The following is a 23,666-nucleotide window of genomic DNA, read 5'->3' as shown; positions in this document are numbered from 1 at the left end:
TCAAACAAATGGTTCAAAAATACCTTTAAGTAACAGTAGTATTATCAGAATAAGTATTACTTTTTGAAAAGATTCTATAAAAGGAATAACTTATGGGCATATGCATTCTGTGAACATTTAAGGAATTACCTGATTATTTTAAAGGAATTCCCCTGAATCACTGCTATGCATACCTTACAGCAGAGTTGTATGTGATTTAGCGATTGAACAACCATAACCTACATTACCAGATTAAGTTGTATGGACCCCTGCTTAGGCCCTAGCCTGGCTAAGGCCTTGGTACTGAAGGTTCTTTTTCCATTTGAGTTCACTCAGCCAAAATGAAATGAAGGCTGAGATTGAAGCAGCACAAGCTTTATTCAGTGGCCAGAGAAGAGAGAAGGGGAAATAGTTTTTAAGTCAACTTCTCACTGTAATGGTGAGAGGAATTTGCTTTTAAGGAATAGGACAGTGGGGGTAAGAGCGAGACTAATGATGAGGAGGTGCATGTATTACTTTTCTGGGAATAGAAGCGGGGCTTCCCTAAAAATGGGGTGACATCTATTTTCTATCCATTTTGGTCTTTGATATCCAGTCATGGTCACTTGTAGGTGTCTCACATCGTGTGTTAATGTAGTGAAATCAGTACAGAATGCTACTCAGGGCCTGTTGGAGGTTGTATTTGTGGACATTTTGGTTTCAGCTGGTTCTGTTCTGTTTCAGTCTTTCTCTTCCTATAACTTCCTTTGTGTCCAGACTCTGTGACTTAGACATATATGTTGGTTCCTGTCTAATGGAGGAGTTGGTGAGTTTTGATTAAGAGTCTGGTGGCCATTCTGGTAACACGTAGAGCAAATGCTCTTCCTCTAAATATTAGACAATCGACTGGTAAATTTAATAAGAGTAAGTGCCAAACTGAAAATTAAAAGGCCACTATGACTCATTATGATAGAAGGGATTTGGGTGTTGGATAGTCCTTAGGATCCCAAACAATTCAGTGACTCCCAAACCTAAAAATGGTGATTATTCTCCACTGTGTATGAAGTGTCCCAGTTGGTTTTACTGGAAGAAAGCTGAGACATTATAGAGCCCAGAAACTTGTTTTAGGAATATCAAGAAATAGCCAAGGTTGATACCTAGAGAAATTTCCACTTTTTCTCACAGTCCGAAATTTAGAGAAGCCTGAGCTAGTTAAGAGCCATAAAAGTATAAGAAGGAGAAAAACACCAGATGACTCCATCATGAGGCTAACAGGTCTTAGGAGTGCCTAAACCTAGGTAAAGTTTGTTTCTTATTTCTGAGAACAAAGGGCACAGGAATTTCACTCAGAAAACCTGATGGGAAATGGAAGCAATGGGCTCTGTCCAGGGAAAGATGAGTCAATATTTGCTAAGAAAAGGAGTGGAGAGATCACCACACATGGTTTATATTTGTTTGCTTTCTCTTGTTTCATTTTTAGCTGGTCTCTGAGTAGTAGTTTCCTTCTTCTCTCTTAATGCTAAAGGGGTAATACTTGGTGACTGGTATTCTTTTAAGTCTCACTCACCTGAGATCATTAACTATCTGTCATAAATACACTCATCATAAGTACACCCAAGTCTATTAATATATTATGGAATTATAAATAACTTTCTTTATATGAACATAGACATAAACCAGGATCCATATCTGTGATAATATCTTAGTAAACCAATGTGTAGTAAAGTAAAGTAAATGTCGCTCAGTCGTGTCCGTCTCTTTGCGACCCCATGAACTGTAGCCTAGCAGGTTCCTCCATCCATGGGGTTTTCCATGCAAGAATACTGGAGTGGGTTGCCATTTCCTTCTCCAAGAGATCTTCCCAACCCAGGGATCAAATCCAGGTCTCCCACGTTGTAGGCAGACGCTTTACCGTCTGAGCCACCGGGGAAGTAAACCAATGTACGGTCATACCTTCAATCTGATTTATCTTGGATGTTGACAACTTTTTTTTTTTCCTTCAATCTGGTTTATCTTGGAAGTTGATGACTTCTCATTAAAACCATAAGCTCAGTAGAAACTAATGAAAAATTGAAATTATAATTACATGATTTTACCTCTCAACTACATCCCTCTATCCTTATTTGTTTTCAATGTTATTTTTAAAGTTGTAAAGTCTAAATGCTATTTAAACACTGTTGAACTTGAGAGCATATTTAGCACATAAATTCAAACCAAATATCCCTGTGTATTTTTGCCCCTGCCAACCTTTCTAGACTCACCTCATACCACTCTCCCAATTTCTAAGTCTGCTATAGTTCTAATAGACTTTATTTTCCTAACACTTTGAGACATGGTCACTTTTAGTTTGAAATCTCTAAACATCCTATTACTTCTGCTTGGAACAGTCTTACTTTATTAAAAAAAAAAAAAATTAACCCCTTAAGTGCCTATAATGTGCTCCTTTATATCACATTCTTCCAAACTATTCTCTGTCCTAGCAGCAAGATTTGAGAAAGTGAGAACTATGTCCAAAAAAGTTTGTTAATATTTGTTAATTGATAAATAGATTCTGATTTTCAGTCATTGTTTGAAAATTAGGTTCAATTTTTTTATGTGCTGATTTTTTTTTATTTTATTTTTTAACTTTACAATATTTATTGGTTTTGCCATATATCAACATGAATCCGCCACAGGTATACACGTGTTCCCCATCCTGAACCCTCCTCCCTCCTCCCTCCCCGTGCCATCCCTCTGAGTCATCCCAGTGCACCAGCCCCAAGCATCCAGTATCGTTCATCGAACCTGGACTGTGCTGACTTTTCAAAAGGGGATTTTCTTTTGCTTTTTTTAGTTACTCCAGTGGTAGTAGCAACTCCGCACTGTTTTATAAGTCCGTTCCTTAATGGGGCAGTTTCCTAAGCCACACGTTGTTGCTGTTGTTTTTTTCAAAGTCCTGTCCTACTCTTTGCGACTTCGTAAACTGCAGCATGCCAGTCTCCTCTGTCCTCCACCATCTCCCAGATTTTGCTCAAATTCATGTTTATTGTAGTGGTGATGCTATCTAAACATCTCATCCTCTACCACCCCCTTCTCTTCTTGTCCTCAATCTTTCCCAGCATCAGGGTCTTTTCCAGTGAGTCAGCTTTTCATGTCAGGTGGCCAAAGTATTGGAGTTTCAGCTTCAGCATCAGTCCTTCCAATAAATATTCATTACTGATTTCCCTTAGGATTGACTGGTTGGTTCTCCTTGCAGTCCAAGGGAGGTTAGTTAGCTGATTTTAATTTGATTAAGCTTTGTCTTCCTCTTAGCTGTACACTTCCATTAAGAATCAGTCATATCCAGCTCTCCCTAGAGGCAGGTGTCAAGTGTGGACGGGAAACTTTCTCCCAGATAGAGCCAGAGGCCACAGCGAATGCTATTTCCCCACATTGCTAAAACGGACCTGAAGGAAGTTTTGGCTGTCTTCTGGACCACTGCACCTCTATCAGCGCTTTGATGACTTATTGTCCTCTGAACAATCTGTCCCCTTTTCCTTTCTTCTCCAGCACTGACCCATCTACCAGTAGGGACTAAACTTATAACTCTTTGCCTTGAGCTTCCTTTCATTTGTTCTCCTTTGTAGTTAGGTAAAAAGAAGGTAGTATAAAATATTTTAAAAATGCCTATTTTGGATTATACTCTGTAAGCCTAAGTCTCTCTGTAAATGTACATTGAAATAAATGAAAGAGAGTCTTTTTAAATACTAACTTTGGAAACAGGAAATTGGCATTTAACAAAACCAACACAGATGCCAAGCACAGAATACATTATTAAGCATTTGAAGAATTATAATTGTGCAATGTTTAAGAAGATATAAAACATTTTCCCTAAGGTTTTCATGTATTTGCTGAGGATACCATATCTCTTACTATAATTTCTTATAAGTTTTCTTCACTCTTTTTCTTGTAGTAGAATTTTAAAAACTTTTAGCTCTCTTGATTGAAGTGAGACATTTGTTCTCATTTCGTACTGGATCAGGCATAGTGTATAATGGTTATTCTGAGAGTCAAGACAATTGTGTAATTAAAAGAACTTCATTTAAAATTTTATACATTTTCATTTACATGGCATCACCAACTCGATGGACATGAGTTTGAGCAAGCTCCGGGAGTTGGTGATGGACAGGGAAGCCTGGCGTGCTGCGGTCCATGGGGTTGCAGAGTCGGACACGACTGAGCGACTGAACTGACATTTACATTAGATTCTTAATGAACACCAAGCATTGTGCTATTGCTTAGAGAGAAAATAATAACTATGGTATACCCCTCTTTTAAAATGATTTAGAGTCCATGAAGGATACAGATGTAAAAAGATTACCAGTGACACCATGGACACATAGCTGGGGTATCTGATGGAGTAAGGGGGAAGCAGTTGTCAGGGAGCACTCTGGAAAGTAACCTGTGCACTCAACCTTCCTACCCAAGCATAAGTAGCAAAAAATGAGGGGCACATGAAGGGCATTAAACGCATAGAAACAACATGAGTTAGGAGCTATTTGTATATATTTAGTATCCCAAAAGGAGTTTGATATTGCTTCATCAAAAACATGAGCTCTTATTGCAAAATTCAGACTTAAACTGAAGAAAGTAGGGGAAACCACTAGACCATTCAGGTATGACCTTAATCAAATTCCTTATGATTATACAGTGAAAGTGACAAATTGATTCAAGGGATTATATTCGATGGAGTTCCTGAAGACCTATGGACAGAAGTTAGTAAAATGTACAGGAGGAGATGATTGAAACCACCCCCAAACAAAAGAAATGCAAAAGGAAAAATGGTTGTCTGAGGATGCCTTACAAATAGCAGAGAAATGAAAGGCAAAGGAGAAAAGGAAAGATGTATCTATCTGACTGCAGAGTTCCAAAGAATAGCAAGGAGAAATAAGAAAAAAATAGAGGAAAACAATAGAATGGGAAAGACTAGAGAGCTCTTCAAGAGAAAGAGAGATACCAAGGAAAATTTCACGCAAAGATGGGCACAATAAAGCACAGAAACAGTATGGACCTAACAGAAGCAGACGATATTAAGAAGACGTGGCAAGAATACACAGAACCACACATAAAAGGTCTTAATGACCAGGATAAACATGATGGTGTGATCACTCACCTAAAATCAGACATCCTGGAGTGTGAAGTCAAGTGGGCCTTTAGGAAGCATTATTATTAACAAAGCTAGTGGAGGTGAGGAAATGCCAGCTAAACTATTTCAAAGCCTAAAAGACGATGCCGTTAAAGTGCTAAACTCAATATGCCACCATCGACTCAATGGACATGATTTGAACAAATTCAAGGAGATAGTAAGGACTGGGAAGCCTGGCGTGTTGCGGTCCATGGGGTCAAAGAGTTGGACAGGACTGATTGACTGAACACCACCATCAAAACCAAATGAGTAAAATCCCCTACAAAATTCTGAGAGATAAACCTGGGATCAGTTCATAGAAGGCTTCACATTGGTTTTATTATTCATCTATTCCACTGAGAGAAATGAAGTAAAATTTTTATTCAGTCCAGTTTCAAAGACAGGTTTGTTTGTGGACAGGCTGACTGATATACTAAGGTTGAGGGAAGAAGTGACAGGTGCTAATAAAAACCTGTGACTTGTGTTTACCCACGCCCAGCAACAGGGATCTTTAACTAAAAGTAGATGTGAATATTACTAAAACTATATTTTCAGCACTAAAAGATTCATCTCATTTCTTAGAAAATGTATCAAGAGTGATTCCCATAAATGTCAACAAGAAGATTAACTGAAGCAATGTTTCTGAAACTATTTAAACAGCCCTCGAGGCACCATGTTAGAATGTAAAATATTGATTTGAGTGTCAATATATAATTTCAATGAAATGCCTTTTAAATGGAAGAAAGAGAAGCCATTATTGTTTAAGTAGAATACCAATTGCTACCTTAAGTTCGGCTTCCCTGGTAGCTCAGTTGATAAAGAATCTGCTTGCAATGCAGAAGACCAGGGTTGGATCCCTGGATTGGGAAGATCCCCAAGGAAATGGCCACTTACTTCAGGATTCTTGCCTGGAAAATCTCACAGACAGAGGAGCCTGGCAAGCTACAGTCCATGAGGTCACAAGGGTCGGACACGACTTAGGACATGACATTACACTACCATGTAATTTCAATGAAATGCCTTTTATATGAAAGAAAGATAAACCACTATTGTTTAACTAGAATACTAATTGCAACCTCAAGCTCAACGTATACAAAACTCTGCAAAATAACACAGTAGTTTACCATTTGAATGTAAGACACCAGCCTTTTGTTTAAACTGTTTCATGTATATCTCTGCCTAATTACAATAAAGTGGAGAAAAATAGCCATTTCTGTTTTCTTCTTTATTCAATTTTTTGACACTCACTTAATTTTCTATACTGAAGACTTTGAATATGTACTTCAAAGAAGAACTAATGTGCTTGGAAGATATTCTTATAAATAACACTAAAACTTTTCTAGGCTTAATTCTATTTTATAATGCCACTATATATAGGGACTACCAGACCACCCTACCTGCCTCCTGAGAAATCTGTATGCAGGTCAAGAAGCAGTTAGAAGTAGACATGGAACAACAGACTGGTTCCAAATTGGGAAAGGAGTATGTCAAGGCTGTATATTGTCACTCTGCTTATTTAACTTATATGTAGAGTACATCATGTGAAATTCTGAAACACAAGCTGGAATCAAGATTGTTGGGAGAAATACCAATAATCTCAGATAAACAGATGACACCATCCTTATGGCAGAAGGCAAAGAGAAACTGAGGAGCCTCTTGATGAAGGTGAAAGAGGAGAGTGAAAAAGCTGGCTTAAAACTCCACATTCAGAAAACGAAGATCATGGCATCCGGTCCCATCACTTCATGGCAAACAGATGGGGAAACAGTGGGAGAGCGAGAGACTATTTTTTGGGCCCAGAATCACTGCAGATGGTGACTGCAGCCATGAAATTAAAAGACACCTGCTCCTTGGAAGAAAAGTTTTGACAAACCTAGACAGCATATTAAAAAGCAGAGACGTTGCCGACAAAGATCCGTCTAGTCAAAGCTATAGTTTTTCCAGTAGTCATGTATGGATGTGAGAGTTGGACTATAGGCTGAAGGCTGAAGAATTGATGCTTTTGAACTGTGGTGTTGGAGAAGACTCTTGAGAGTCCCTTGGACTTCAAGGAGATCCAACCAGTCCATCCTAAAGGAGATCAGTCTTGAATATTCATTGGAAGGACTGATGCTGAAGCTCCAGTACTTTGGCCACCTGATGCAAACAACTGACTCACTGGAAAAGACTCTGATGCTGGAAAAGCTGAAGGCAGGAGGAGAACAGAGACTGAGATGGTTGGATGGCATCACCAACTCAATGGCCATGAGTCTGAGCAAGCTTTGGGAGTTGGTGATGGACAGGGAAGCCTGGTGTGCTGCAGTCCATGGGGTCACAAAGAGTTGGACACCTCTGAGCGGCTAAACTGAACTCATATATAGGGTAAACATTTTAGTTTTAAGTTTTTGTAGAAAAAATATTTATATCAAAATATTTATACAAGGACTGCAGCTTTTCTTCACTCTTCTATTCACCCTTTCATTCTAAAGTGATTTTATGTGAAAATTAAGCACGTATCATTGAATTTTCAAATGCTTTTGGGACAATCTGATGGTAGGTTTCTGGCTTTGAATATCAGCTGAGTGTAAGAACATAATTATTGAGCAATGCTAATTTAAATACTACCAAAGAGTTTGTAACCACAATCAGAAACACAGTACTATTAATATTGTTGAGTCTAGCACAGTGGATTAGGAACTGTGTAGAATCAGAAGCCAGGGAGATAAGTGGGTCAGTACTATACAATATAACTTGACAGATGAAAAATAGAAAAAGTACCAAGTTTTTTTTTTTTTTTTTAATAGGTATATACGTGAGTTGGAACCCTATCCAGGACACTCCAAAACTTTAATAAAATCATGGTTAGATCATGAGGAAGATAACTAGATATTTTAGATCTGAAGATAGACATATTTTAAACTAGAACAATTATGTTCAATCCATCTTTAGCCTAATGTTACATCTAATGTGTTATTAGATGTAACCATTTTGATATACCAATGGGTAAATTAAAGGTGCTTTCTGATTTCTGACAATTATTTGCTAAAATGCAAATATTCCTCTTCCACATTTAAAGGTCCAGGTTTTGACATGATTTTTCCAAAAGACTTTTTGTTGTTGTTGTTGTCGTCATCGTTGTTCAGTTGCTAAGTTGTGTCCGACTGTGTGACCCCATGGTCTACACTGATGCTGTCTAACCATTTCATCCCCTGTTGTACCTCCTCCTCCTGCCTTCAATCTTTCCCAGCCTCAGGGTCTTTTCCAATGAGTCAGCTCTCGTCGTTAGGTGGCCAAAGTATTGGAGTTTCAGCTTCAGCTTCAGTCCTACCAGTGAATATTTAGGGTTGATTTCCTGTGGATTGACTGGTTTGATCTCCTTGCAGTCCAAGAGACTCTCTAGAGTCTTCTCCGGCATGACAATTTGAAAGCATCAATTATTCAGTGCTCAGACTTTTTCAGGGACTTATTCTCAAATCCCTATATGATTACTAGAAAAACCATAGATTGGACTATCCAGACCTTTGTTGACAAAATGATGTCTCTACTTTTTAAATCACTGTCTAGGTTTGCTGTAGCTTTTCTTCCAAGGAGCTCAATCGTGTCTGACTCTTTGTGACCCCGTGGACTATACAGTCCATGGAATTCTCCAGGCCAAAGTACTGGAGTGGGTAGCCTTTCCCTTCTCCAGGGGATCTTCCCAACCCAGGGATCCAACCCAGGTCTCCTGCATTGCAGGCAGATTCTTTACTAGCTGAGTGACAAGGGAAGCCCAAGAATACTGGAGTGGGTAGCCTATCCCTTTTCCAGTGGATCTTGACCCATGAATCTAACTGGGGTCTCCTGCATTGCAGGCAGATTCTTTACCAACTGAGCTATGAGGGAAGCCCTTCCAAGGAGCAAGAATCTTTTATTTTCATGGCTGCATTCAGCATCACAGTGATTTTACAGCCCAAGAAAACAAAATCTTTAACAGCCTCTACTTTTTCCCCTTCTATTTGCCATGAAGTGATGGGACTGGATGCTGTGATCTTAGTTTTTTGAATGTTGAGTTTTAAGCCAGCAGTTCCGCTCTCCTCTTTCACCCTTATCATGAAGCTGTTTAGTTCCTTTTCACTTTCTGACATTAGAGTGGTACCATCTGAGAATTCCATGGGTGGGCTACAGTCCATAGGGTCGCAAAGAGTTGGACATGACTGAGTGACTCACACACACACACACACACACCCCTGCATATCTGAGGCTGCTGATATTTCTTCTGGCTATCTTGATTTCAGCTTGTGATCCATCCAGCCCTGCATTTCATGTGAAGTACTCTGCATAGAAATTAAATAAGCAGGGTGACAGTATACAGCCTTGCTGTACTCTGTTTCTGATTTTGAACCAGTCAGTTGTCCATTTCCAGTTCTTGCTGTTGCTTCTTGACCCACATACAGGTTTCTCAAGAGGCAGGTAAAGTAGTCTGGTATACCCATCTTTTTAAGAATTTTCCACAGTTTGTGGTGATCCACATAGTCAAAGGCTTTAGTGTAGTCAATGAAGCAGAAGTAGATGTTTTTCTGGAATGCCCTTGCTTTCTCCGTGTTTCAACTAATGTTGACAGCTTGATCTCTGGTTCCTCTGACTCTTTGAAACCCGGGTTGTATATCTGGAAACTCTTGGTTCACATATTATTGGACTGTAGGTTGAAGGATTTGAGCATAATCTTTCTAGCATGTGAAAACAGGACAATTGTATAGTAGTTTGAGCTTTCTTTGGCATTACCCTTCTTGGGATTAAAATAAAAATGACCTTTTCCGGTCCTGTGGCCACTGCTGAGTTTTCCAAATTTGCTGGCATATTGAGTGCAGCACTTTAACAGCATCATCTTTTAGGATTTGAACTAGCTCAGCTGGAATTTCATCAACTCCAGTAGCTTTGTGTATAGCAATGCTTCCTAAGGCCCACTTGACCTCAAACTCCAGCATGTCTGGTTCTAGGTGAATGATCACACTATTGTGGTTATCTGACTCATTCAGACCTTTCCTGTATAGTTCTTCTGTGTATTCTTTTTATCTCTTGTTTTTCTCCTTTGCTTCTGTTAGGTCCTTACCTTGCCTTCCTTATTTGAGTGTACTGTGTTAGCACAGTATCTAGAACAATTACTATTCATCAGGTACTATATCAACAGAGAAGGCAATGGCACCCCACTCCAGTACTCTTGCCTGGAAAATCCAATGGATGGAGGAGCCTGGTGGGCTGCCGTCTATGGGGTCACACAGAGTCGGACATGACTGAAGCGACTTAGCAGCACTTAGCAGGCACTATACCAAAGGGTTTCTAGGCATTGCCTAATTTATTTTTCCCAATAACTCTTGCAAATAGATACGCTAGGAGGGAAAGATGTTATTTCTACAAGGTCATAAACCTCATGGGTGATAGAATTTAGATTAAAGCCAGGTCTAGCAAAACTTTGAGCAGAATAATTCAACAACCAAGATTTTGATACTCTGCTAAACCTTATTCTTTAAGAAAAAATATGCTGAGCTGATTTCAAGTTTTCCCTTAGTTCAGTTCAGTTCAGTCGCTCAGTTGTGTCCAACTCTTTGTGACTTCATGAACCACAGCACGCCAGGCCTCCCTGTGCAACACCAACGCCCTGAGTCCACCCAAACCCATTTCCATTGAGTCAGTGATGCCATCCAACCATCTTATCCTCTGTTGTCTCCTTCTCCTCCTGCCCTCAATCTTTTCCAGCATCAGGGTATTTTCAAATGAGTCAGCTCTTCACATCAGGTGGCCAAAGTATTGGAGTTTCAGCTTCAACATCAGTCCTTCCAATGAACACCCAGGACTGATCTCCTTTAGGATGGACTGGTTGGATCTCCTTGCAGTCTAAGGGACTCTCAAGAGTCTTTTCCAACACCACAGTTCAGAAGCATCAATTCTTCAGTTCTCAACTTTCTTTATAGTCCAAATCTCACATCCATACATGACCATTGGAAAAACCATAGCCTTGACTAGACGGACCTTTGTTGGCAAAGTAATGTCTCTGCTTTTGAATAGGCTGTCTAGATTGGTCATAACTTTCCTTCCAAGGAGTAAGCGTCTTTTAATTTCATGGCTGCAATCACCATCTGCAGTGATTTTGGAGCCCAGAAAAATAAGGTCAGCCACTGTTTCCACTGTTTCCCCCTCTATTTCTCATGAAGTGATGGGATCGGATGCCATGATCTCAGTGTTCTGAATGTTGAGCTTTAGGCCAACTTTTTCACTTTCCTCTCTCACTTTCATCAAGAGGCTCTTTAGTTCCTCTTCTCTTTCTGCCATTAGGGTGGTGTCATCTGCATATCTGAGGTTATTTATATTTCTCCTGGCAATCTTGATTCCAGCTTGTGCTTCCTACAGCCCAGCATTTCTCATGATGTACTTTGCATATAAGTTAAATAAGCAAGGTGAACATATACAACTTTGATGTACGCCTTTTCCTATTTGGAATTCCTATTTCCTTTAGTAGGGAAGTTGAAAGTACTAAATTGGGGATGGAATAAAATAGACAGCCTCAAAGAGAAAACTAGGTACACAATTTTAAGAAATTATATATGACTTTTGTTAGCAATCACATTGTAAATACATATTATAAATATAAATGAATATTAAACATTTGTAATTTTACCTAAAAGCAATTGATAAGGGTTTGAATCTGAGATGGTAATCCAGTGGTTGCATTTGCTTTCTTCGATTTCTCAGTCACTTTGAAAAGAAACAGATATGGGAGCAAAACTGTAGTAGTGCTAGAAAAGAGCAGAAAGATGTACATAGAGAATAATATTTCAAGATTTGTGTGTACGTTTTAAAGTAGTTATCATGAGAGTGACCTGAAAGCGAAGGCAAAGAAGCAGAATCATAGCACTGCTGTAAGAGCAGGCTGACACAGAATTGATATCAGAAGTCAGCTCCAATAAAATGGGAAAAACATCCAACATCACGGTCAGCAAGAGCTGAAAGTAAGAACAGCCTTAGGGCAAGTAAGCAGATAATTAATTGAAAAACAGCTAGATCTGGGCCAGCACAAGCTCAGTGTACACAGAAAAAGTGCTGAGGTATTTGCTTCGGGAAGAGCTTAGTAAACACTGCTGTATAATTAATGGTTGGATGCATCTACTTTCAGGGCTTCTTAGGATGTGCATCAGGAGGGAAAGGGAACAGAATTCAGTATTAGGTACTTGAGGAATACTCTTTGGAAAAGAGAGTGAGCGGTGCAGTGAGGGAGAAGCAGTTTCGCCTGATTAAACTGAGAGGAAAGACCACACTAATGTCCTCTGACTCTGTGTGGCGACTTTGCTTAAAGCGACAATGATGAGAGAATTCAACTTTGCTTGGGTTATCTCAATCCATTTATTCTGAAGGAAAGACTATCTCTTGGTACAACCTGTCTGTATATCCACAAGGATATATGGTCAGAATTTCCACTAAGAAAGGGCCTGAAAGAGAAACAGAAGACACGGTATGGGACTCACACTCCTGAGTCGGGGGGAGGGGGCAGTTGAAGGAGAGGAGACGTTGCCATACCCAGGGAGGCCCACCCACTGGCGGCAAGATCAGCCGAAATAGAGGGAGGGGCTTCAGGGGCCATCAGAGGAATGTTGTAGTGGCTACTCTTGGCACGCAGGACAGAGCAAGACTTCCATGGATGGTATGGGCCACAGCCTTGCATGCCCCAGCCTGAGACACGTGTCCTCCAGCACTACTGGGCTGGTTGCTGAGTGTGGGGTTTGGAGAGGGGGTATGCGGAAGAAGACTGATGCTGGCAGCTTGGAGACCACTTGAAGCAAGGGGAGTGAGGAACTCTGCTGCATAGAGACAGACCGAGGGTTGGGAGTGAGCATTCTCCATAGCCAAGAATGCTCCTAGAAGAAGGGCATTCCGCCTTGGGAGGGAGGCACCATACTGAGTGGTGTACAAGACACAGGACAACCACTGCGGCCTCTCTCCCCGTGAGGAAGTCCCTGCCTCCAACACTGGCAGGGACTCTCACCAGAGCTAGCTTGTGTGGCCCAGTCATCGCTGCCCTGTCCTTCTCACACTTGCATGACCGTGTGGACCCCAGTCTGTCACTGTGTCTTGTCAGCCCCTGTCACTACAGGCACGAGATGGGGATCCCAGCAGAATGAGTGCATGAGCCCCAGTCATTGCCGCCTTATCCCTCTCCAGCCTGAATGAGGAAGTATGCCCCTGTCAGTTGCCATCTTCCCTGCCACCCCCACCCCCACCCAGATAGGGAGCAGATGCCAGATGGCGATCCACAGGCAGAGGTAGAAACTGAGCCCCAGGGACTGTGCAAATAAGGAAGAACTGAAAGCTCTCTGTGTAGCTGCACAAGCCCTGAGTTAAATCCCCTCCATCAGCTTGGTAAACCTAGCATCTGTGGGATATCTGAATGGGCAATGAGTGCTCCCACAACTGAGATAGGTCTAGCTTTAGAAGCCATGGAATTGGGGAGCACGTACAAGGGGTAGTTGGGCAAAGTCAGGCCCTGAGCTGCCCCTATAGTGGCCACGACGGGTCCAGAGACCTATCTTGAGTTCTTGGAGGATCTCCTGGGGAGCTGGGGTGGGCTGTGGCTCTGCCTTGGAGCAAGCACACTGATAGTGGAGGTCCAAGGGATGCTTTGTTTAGTTGTTTTATTTTAGAATGTTATTAGTTTTATCATTTTTAAAATTTTAAGTAGCATTTTATTTTGCTAGTTTTACTTTATATTTTGCTTTGTTTAGCTGTTTTTTTGTTGTTTTGTTCTGTAGGTTTTTATGTTTTCTTTGGATGTTTTTCTTTTTTTCTTCTTTTTGTTATTTTCCTTTGTTTTTTGTTGCTTTTATTTTTATAGTTTCTTTAAAAAAATTTTTTTTCTGTTTAGTTTTTCTTGTTTTTTCATTTCTATTTTTCTATTGATTTTCCTTTCTATTTTCTTTTCTTGTTTTCATGTTTTCCTTTTTTGTTTTTATTGTTAGTCTTGCTTCTCATTTGTTTTCTATTCTTTCCTCCTTCTTCTTTTTTGATTACACAGCATGGTATGTGGGGTATTGGTATCCCAGATTGTGCCCACTTTGTGGGAGTGTTGAATCCTGTCCACTGGGCCACCAAAGAAGTCCTGGCTCAGGGAATGTTAATTGGCAAGAGCTCTTCTGGAGGTCCCCTTCTTGGCACCGGAATATGACTTGATACAACAGTCTGCAAGTTCCAGCATTGGAATGCTTCAGGCCAAACAACCGGCAAGACAGGAATGCAACTTGCCCATCAGCAGACAGAGTGCTTAAAGTCATACTAAGCTCACTGCTGCTGCTACTGCTAAGTCGCTTCAGTCGTGTCCGACTCTGTGCGACCCCATAGACGGCAGCCCACCAGGCAGCCTGGGATTCTCCAGGCAAGAACACTGGAGTGGATTGCCATTTCCTTCTCCAATGCAGGAAAGTGAAGAGTGAAAGTGAAGTTGCTCAGTCGTGTCCGACTCCTAGCGACAGATGCCCCCAAATGTAATGCCTGACACAGCCCTGCCCATCAGAGACAAGATCAAGTTCCATGCATCAGACTGCAAGAACCAATCCTTCCCCCACCGAAAGCCTCTACAAGTCCCTGGACCAAACTCACCCACCAGGCAGCAGACGCAAGAACCAAGAAGACCACAGCCCTGCAGCCCGTGGCAAGGAGATGAAAACACAGGAACTTAAACAAAATGAGATGGCAGAGAAATATGTTGCAGACAAAGGAACAAGGTAAAAACTGATAAGACCAACTAAATTGATAGGAAGTAGGCAATATACTGATGGCAAGGATGAGCCAAGATCTCAGAAAAAGAATGGATGCACAGATTGAGGAAATGCAGAAAAAAAATTAACAAGAAATTGGGAAAAACTGAAGAACAAGCAAAGTGATGAACAATACAAAACCGGAAATGAAAAACACGCTAGAAATAATTAACATCAGAATAACTGAGGCAGAAGAACTGAAAGAGAACTGGAAGACAAAATGACATGGATCAGAAAAAAAAAGAATAAAAATAAATTAACACAGGCTCAGAAATCTCACAGACAACATTAAGTGTACCAACATGCGAATTATAGCAGCCCCAAAAGAGGGAAGACAATGGCACTCCACTCCAGTACTCTTGCCTGGAAAATCCCATGGACGGAGGAGCCTGGTAGGCTGCAGTCCATGAGGTCTCGAAGAGTCGGACACGACTGAGTGACTTCACATTTACTTTTCACTTTCATGCATTGGAGAAGGAAATGGCAACCCACTCCAGTGTTCTTGCCTGGAGAATCCCAGGGACGTGGGACCCCGGTGGGCTGTCGTCTATGGGGTCGCACAGAGTCGGACACGACTGAAGCGACTTAGCAGCAACAGCAGCAAAAGAGGAAGAGAAAGAAAAAGTGTCTGAAAAAATATTTGAAGAGATTATAGTGGAAAACTTCCATATCATGAGAAAGAAAATAGCCACCCAAGTCCAGGAAGAGCAGAGAGTACAATGTAGAAGTAACCTAAGGAGAAACTAGCCGAGACACATATTAATCAACCTAACAAACATGAAATACAAAGAAAAAATATTAAAAGCATGAAGAGAAAAGCTACAAATAACATACAAGGGAAACTCCATAAGGTTATCAGGTGACTGTTTTCAACACAAAATCTGCAGGCCAGAAGGGAGTGGTAAGATATATTTAAAGGAATAAAGTGGGAAAACCTACAACCAAGAATACTCTACCCAGTAAGGATCTCATTTAGATTTGATGGAGAAATAAAAAGCTTTACAGACAATCAAAGCTAAGAGAATTCAAGACCACCAAACCAGCTTAGCAACAATTGCTGAAAGAACTTCTCTAGGTGATGAACATAAGAGGAAAAAAAAAAAAAACACAGAAACAAATCCAAAACAATTAAGAAAATGGTAATAGGAATGTACATATCAATAATTATCTTAAATTTAAATGGATTCAGTTCTCCAAACAAAAGACACAGACTAGTGGAATGAATATAAACAAATACCCATATGTATGCTGTTCAGAAGACACCCACTTCAGACACCCACTTTTGCCCCTTGGGAAATAAAAGACTGAAAGTGAGGGGATGGAAAAGAAAGGATATGCAAATAAAAATCAGAAAAAGAGCTGGGGTAGCAGTACTCATGGCAGATTCATGTTGATGTATGGCAAAACCAATACAATATTGTAAAGTAATTAGCCTCTAATTAAAATAAATATATTTAAAAAAAAAAAAAAATAGACTTTAAAATAAAGATCATTACAAGACACAAAGAAGGGACCTACAAAATGATCAAGGGAACAGTTCAAGAAGACAGTATAACTGTAAAGTATATATATTCACCCAAGATAGGAGCAAATCAATACATGAGTCACATACTGCTTCTGCTGCTGCTGCTAAGTTGCTTCAGTCATGTCCAACTCTTTGCGACCCCATGGACTGCAGCCTACCAGGCTCCTCCGTCCATGGGATTTTCCAGGCAAGAGTACTGGAGCGTGTTGCCATTGTCTTCTCCGAGTCACATACTACCAGCCATAAAAGGAGGAATTGACAGTAACACAATAAGAGTGAGGCCTTGAAAACTACACTTACACTAATGGGAACATCATCCAGACAGAAAATTAATAAGGAAACACAAGCCTTAAGTGACAGATTAGTTCAGATAGACAATTGATAAAGGGCATTCAATACAAAAACAGGAAAGTACACTTTCTTCTCAAGTACACTGGAACATTCTCCAGGAGAGATCACATCTCAGGTCACAAATCAAGTCTTGCTAAATTTAAGACAATCAAAATAATATCAGACAATTTTCCTGACCACAGCACTATGACATCTGATATAAATTACAGGCTTCCTGAACAGCTCAGTTGGTAAAGAATCCACCTGCAATGCAGGAGATCCTGGTTTGATTCCTGGGGTTGGAAGATCCCCTGGAGAAGGGATAGGCTACTCACTCCAGTATTCTTGGGCTTCCCTGTAGCTCAGCTGGTAAAGAATCTGCCCGTAATGGGGAGACCTGGGTTCGATCCCTGGGTTGGAAGCCTGGAGAATTCCATGGACGGCAGAGTCCATGGGGTCACAAAGAGTTGGACACGACTGAGCCACTTTCACTTCCAGTATTCTTGCCCAGACAATTCCATAGACAGAGGAGTCTTGCGAGCTACAGGCCATGGAGTCGCAAAGAATCGTACATGACTGAGTGACTAACACACTCACATAGGGGAAAAAAAAATTAAAAAAACACAAACACTTGGAGGATAAACAATATTATACTAAATAACCTGAAGAAATCAAAGAGGAAATTATAAAAATACCTAGAAACAGATGAGAGCAAAACATGATATCCAAAGCCTATGGAATACAGCAGGAGCCATTCTAAGAAGGAAGCTTATACCAATACAATGTCATCTCAAGAAACAAGAAACATCTCAAATAAACAACCTAACCTTACACTAGAAAAAAGAACAAGCAAAACCTCAAGATAGTAGATGGAAAGAATTTCTAAAATCAAAGCAGAACTGAATGAAATAGAAACAAAACAAGAGGAAAGATTAATGAAACTGAAAGCTGATTCTTGGAGGAGATAAAATTCATAAACCTTTAGCAAGACTCATCAAGGGGAAAAGGGGACTCATATAAATAAAATTTTAAGTGAAAGAGAAGTTACAATTGCTACCACAGAAATAAAGAGAATCATAAGATAATACCACAAAAAAGTAAATGCCTGTAATGTGGACAACTCGGAAGAAATGGACAAACTCTTAGAAAGGTACAACCTTGTAAGCCTGAACAAGGAAGACATAGAAAATAAGAACAGACCAAACAGAGGTAAGAAAGTTGAAACTATGATTAAAAATCTCCCAACAAAAAAAGATCAACGATCAAATGGCTTCATGTGTGAATTCTGTCAAACATTTAGAGAAGAGCCAACACCTATCCTTCTCAATCTCTTTCAAAATATCATAGAGGAGGGAACACTTCCAAGCTCATTCTATGAGACCACCATCACCCTTATGCCAAAATCTGACAAATATTTTACAAAAAAAGAGAAAAGAACAGGAAAATAAAACTGATGATCAGATCAGTCGCTCAGTCGTGTCTGACTCCTTGCGACTCCATGAATCGCAGCACGCCAGGCCTCCCTGTCTGTCACCAGCTCCCGGAGTTCACTCAGACTCACGTCCATCGAGTCAGTGATGCCATCCAGCCATCTCATCCTCTGTCGTCCCCTTCTCCTCCTGCCCCCAATCCCTCCCAGCATCAGAGTCTTTTCCAATGAGTCAACTCTTCGCATGAGGTGGCCAAAGTACTGGAGTTTCAGCTTCAGCATCATTCCTTCCAAAGAAATCCCAGGGCTGATCTCCTTCAGAATGGACTGGTTGGATCTCCTTGCAGTCCAAGGGACTCTCAAGAGTCTTCTCCAACACCACAGTTCAAAAGCATCAATTCTTTGGCGCTCAGCCTTCTTCACAGTCCAACTCTCACATCCATACATGACCACAGGAAAAACTATAGCCTTGACTAGACGAACCTTTGTTGGCAAAGTAATGTCTCTGCTTTTGAATATGCTGTCTAGGTTGGTCATAACTTTCCTTCCAAGGAGTAAGCGTCTTTTAATTTCATGGCTGCAGTCACCAACAGTGAAAATTGATGAACATAGATGCAAAAATCCTTAACAAAATAGTCACAAACAGAAGCCAACAACACAGAAACATCATTGAGTGGGATTTATTCCAGGGATGCAAAGATTCTTCACATATGCAAATCAATTAATGTGATACATCATATTAACAAATTAAAGAATAAAAACCATGTAGTTATCTCAACAGAAAAAACTTTTGACAAAATTTTACATTTATTTATAATTAATAACTCCAGAAAGAGGGCCTAGATAGAATCCAACTCACCATAATAAAGACCATATCAGACAAATTCACAGCATACGTAATTATTTTTTTAATTAATTTATGTTTTATAGGAGGGTAATTGCTTTGTGGCGCTGTGTTGCTTTCTTCCGTGTGTCAGCATGAATCAGGCATGGACATGTATGATATGTCCCCCTCCCTCTTGAAACTCCCTCCCACTTTTCACCCTATCCCTCCTCTAGGTTGTCACAGAGCAATGGATTGAGCTTCCTGAGTCATACAGCAAATTGCCACTTAATATCTATTTTACATATGGTAATGCATATGATTCCATGCTGCTTTCTCAATCCGTACCCCCCTCTCCTTCCCCTATTGTGTCGACAAGTCTGTTCTCTACCTGTTACAAGTCTGCATCTCCATGTGGCTCTGCAAACAGGTTCAATACCATTTTTCTAGATTCCTTGTACATATGTTAATAGACAATATTTTCTTTTCTCTTTCTGACTTACTTCACTCTGTTTAGCAGGCCCTAGGTTCATCAGCCACATTAGAACTGACTCAAATGCATTCCTTTTTATAGTTGAGTAATATTCCATTGTGAACAGAGAACTTCCAGATGGTCAACCTGGATTTAGGAAAGGCAGAGGAACCAGGGATCAAATTGTCAAATTTCACTGGATCATAGAGAAAGCAGAGAATTCCAGAAAAACATCTACCTCTCTTTCACTGACTATGCTAAAGCCTTTTACTGTGTGGGTCATAATAAATTGGAAAACCCTTTAAAGAGTCGGGAATACCAGATCATCTTACCTGTCTCTTGAGAAGCCTGTATGTGGGTCAAGAAGCAACAGGTATAACACTGTATGGAACAACTGACTAGCTCAGGATTGAGAAAGGAGTAAGACAATGCTGTTTATCGTCACTCTGTTTATTTAACTTAAACGCAGAGCACATCATGTGAAATGCCAGGCTGGGTGAGTTACAAGCTCTTCCTGATTTTTCATTGTTAGTGTATAGGAATGCAAGGGATTTCTGTGTATTGATTTTGCATCCTATGACTTTACTAAAAGTGAATTACCTCTAGTAATTTTCTGATAGTACCTTTAGAGTTTTCTATGTGTAATATCCTGTCATCTGCAAACAGTGAGTGTTTTACTTCTTTTCTAATCTTGATTCTCTTTATTTCTTTTTCTTCTCTGAGTGCTGTGGCTAGGACTTAAAAAGCTATGTTTTGAATAATAGTGGTGAGAGTGGGCACACTCACCTTGTCCTTGATTTTAGAGGAAATGCTCTCAGTTTTTCACCATTGAGAATAATGTTTCCTGTGGGTTTATCATATATGGCCTTTATTATGTTGATGTAGGTTCCTTCTATGCCCATTTTTTTTTGAAGAGCATTTCTCATAAATGGGTGCTAAATGCTGTTAAAAGCTTTTTATTCATATATTGATGGTATCTTATGATTTTTATATTTTAATTTGTTAATATGATGTATCACATATATTGAACAATACATGCACCCCTGGGATAAACTCAACTTGAACGTGGTGTGTGATCTTTGCAATATATTGTTAAATTCTGCTTGCTAGAATTTTCTGAGGGTTTTTACATCTATGTTCATCAGTGATATGGGCTAAACTTAGTACCATGATATGGAACCTTTGATCTTAAGGTTTTTGTCTCCAGAGTATTATGCTTATGTCTGTTTGTATCACCTGTTGTTTGTGGAATATGCTGACTTTCATGAATTTAGAGAATTGAGTTGTCATCTGCAACACAATTTGATCTGTTACAGTCAAATATCCCTAAGTAGTCAGCAACTTTTCTGTTAAACTTTTCAAGGACATCATAATTGACTTTCTCTATAGATGCTCTCCCTTTGGTGTCATACAGCCTAAAAGTAGCCAAAAAGTGTTAAGTAAATGGCAGAAAGTGAAGAGGAATTAAAGAGTCCTGATGATGGTGAAAGAGGAGAGTGAAAATGCTGGCTTAAAAGTCAGCATGCAAAATCTAAGATTATGGCATCTGGTCGCATCAATTTATGGCAAATAGAAGGGGAAAGAGTGGAAGCAGTGAAAGATTTTATTTTCTTGAGCTCCAAAATCACTGCAGATGTTGACTGCAGCCATGAAATTAAAAGATGTTTGCTCCTTGGAGAGAAAACTATGACAAACCTAGACATCATATTAAAAAGTAGAGACATTGCCGACAAAGTGTCCATACAGTCAAAGCTATGGTTTTTCCAGTAGTCATCTGCAAATATAAGAGTTGGACCATAAAGAAAGCTGAGTGGCAAAGAATCGATGCTTTTGAAATGCAGTGCTGAAGAAAACTGTTTGAGATTCCCATGGACTGCAAGGAGATCAAACCAGTCGATCCTAAAGGAAATCAATCCTGAATATCCATCGGAAGGACTGTTGCTGAAGCTCCAATACTTTTTGCCACCTGATGTGAAAAGCCAACTGATTGAAAAAGACCCTGATGCTGTGAAAGACTGAAGGCATGAGGAAAAGAGGGCAGCAGAGGATGAGACAGTTAGCATCACTGATACAATGGATGTGAATTTTAGGAAATTCCAGGAGATAGTGAGGGACAGGGAAGTCTGGTGTACAGTATTCCATGGGTTTCAAAGAGTTGCACATGACTTAGCAACTGAACAACAACAACAACAACAAATCTATCTACTTTTAGTCTACTGACCACTGTTGGCTCTTCATGATTGGGCATTTGGTCCCTGGCCTAATCATTAGTCTATTATTATTACCATATTAATATATATTAGGTAATATTTATTAGGTGTCTATATGAGTTGCTGTACATTATATGCATATGATCATTTAATCATATTAAAATTCTGAAAGTAGTGATTATAATTTCTGTTTTTTGCACTGAGTAAATTCAAAGTGAGGGCCCATGAAGCTTTCCCAGAGCCAAAAAGCTGTGAGATGTTAAAGTGAAGGTTCAAACCCAAATTATCTGACTCTGATGAGTTAGTGGTTTAACTTACTCCCTTTAAATATGTCTTTGAATATTAAATAAATTTGGAAAATGTTTCAAATTTAAGGATATGTCTTTCATGCATTAGATTTACTTTTTCCACCCACTCTCTGAAAGAGGAACATAACAAGAGAAAAAAAAATTAGTTGTATTTTCTCTCACAAAATATTTCAATATACCATAATATTTTCAAGTTAATTTTTTTTTTCATGTTGCTCCTGGGTTCTAGATTCTCAATGAACACTGTTAGGAACATCTTAGCACTTAAAATTTTTAATTACATATGAATTTCAAATATGCAAGTTTAAATTATAAGTATTAATGTATGTTATACTCAAACACACAGATACACATATATAGGGTTAATTTTATGGCAATTTTCACTTTTAAGAAGCTATGATACCATTCAATCTGATAAGTACACTGTAATTCCAATTTACTAAATGATTTCTTAGTGACTTATGGATTAATATACACTCAGAAAATAGGCAGTTAACACGATGAGCAATGTACACAGTAAGAATAAGAATTGAGTTTGATGAGAAAAGTAAATAAAGCTTTTGTTGACGTTCATCCGTGTCCGACTCTTTGCAACCCCATTGACGCTGGGCTTCCATCCTTCACCATCTCCCAGAATTTGCTCAAACTCATGTGTATTGAGTTGGTGATGCCATCCAACCATCTCATCCTTTGTCGTCCCCCTTTCCTCTTGCCTTCAATCTTTCCCAGCATCAGGGTCTTTTCCAATGAGTCAGCTGTTTGCATCAGGTGCCCAAGCTGTTGGAGCTTCAGTTTCAGCATCAATCCTTCCAGTGAATATTCAGGGTTGATTTCCTTTAGGATTGAGTGGTTTGATCTCCTTGTTGTCTACAAAGCTTTATTTTCTACAAAAAAAACATTGTGTTTTTACTCTCTCTATTTCTCTTATGTCCCTTTAACTACCACCCCCAAGGAAAAAACAAACAAAAACAGAAAGTTTAAAAAAAAAATAAAGACCAAAACAAATAAAATCAGTATGATCAATATGATACCATGTTAGAAACTAATCACAGCATTCTGACTGGCTTAAAGAGTTTTTTTTTTTTTTAAGGAACAAATATACCATGAGTAATAACATAATGGAGATGCAGAAAGTTACTTATTTAATAAATATATGAGTGCTAGTCATTTTGTTTATTCATTCAACATATCATTTAAAGTTTTTTTTTTTGCAAAAACTACCTTAAGTTCAAAGATTTTTAAAAAGCAATACTAAGATGTGTCTGTCATTGTGTTTATGTTCTAGTTGGCAGTAAGATGAATAAAATAAAAAATTAAGGTAATTTGAGAGGACTAAGTACCATAAAGAAAATATACCAGCATTTTTTAGCATTTCTCATGCAGATTAATTTATACTAATATGTTAAATCAAAATTTAAAAATATATCAGGGTGCAGAGAATCTCAAAATGCCTGGAAAAAATTCTCAATTTACCATAAAGAAACGAGATCCTTTTTCTGCAGCAAAGATTTTAAAAAAAAGTTTTCTTGGAACATTTATATTTTAAACACTTGAGCAGCTTTTATACAACAAACAGCATGTATACCCAAGCTCTTCCTTCTCTGTTCCCATTTTCAATCAATACAATTAATATACCTACTATTTTTTAAAATGTATCAGATGAGCAGACTACATTACATTATTATTCATAATTCCCCCAGGGAGATACAA

The sequence above is a fragment of the Bos mutus genome, chromosome 14 (genome assembly GCF_027580195.1).
Source record: "Bos mutus isolate GX-2022 chromosome 14, NWIPB_WYAK_1.1, whole genome shotgun sequence".
Lineage (NCBI taxonomy): Eukaryota > Metazoa > Chordata > Mammalia > Artiodactyla > Bovidae > Bos > Bos mutus.
Note: the sequence above shows the minus strand (reverse complement) of the source record.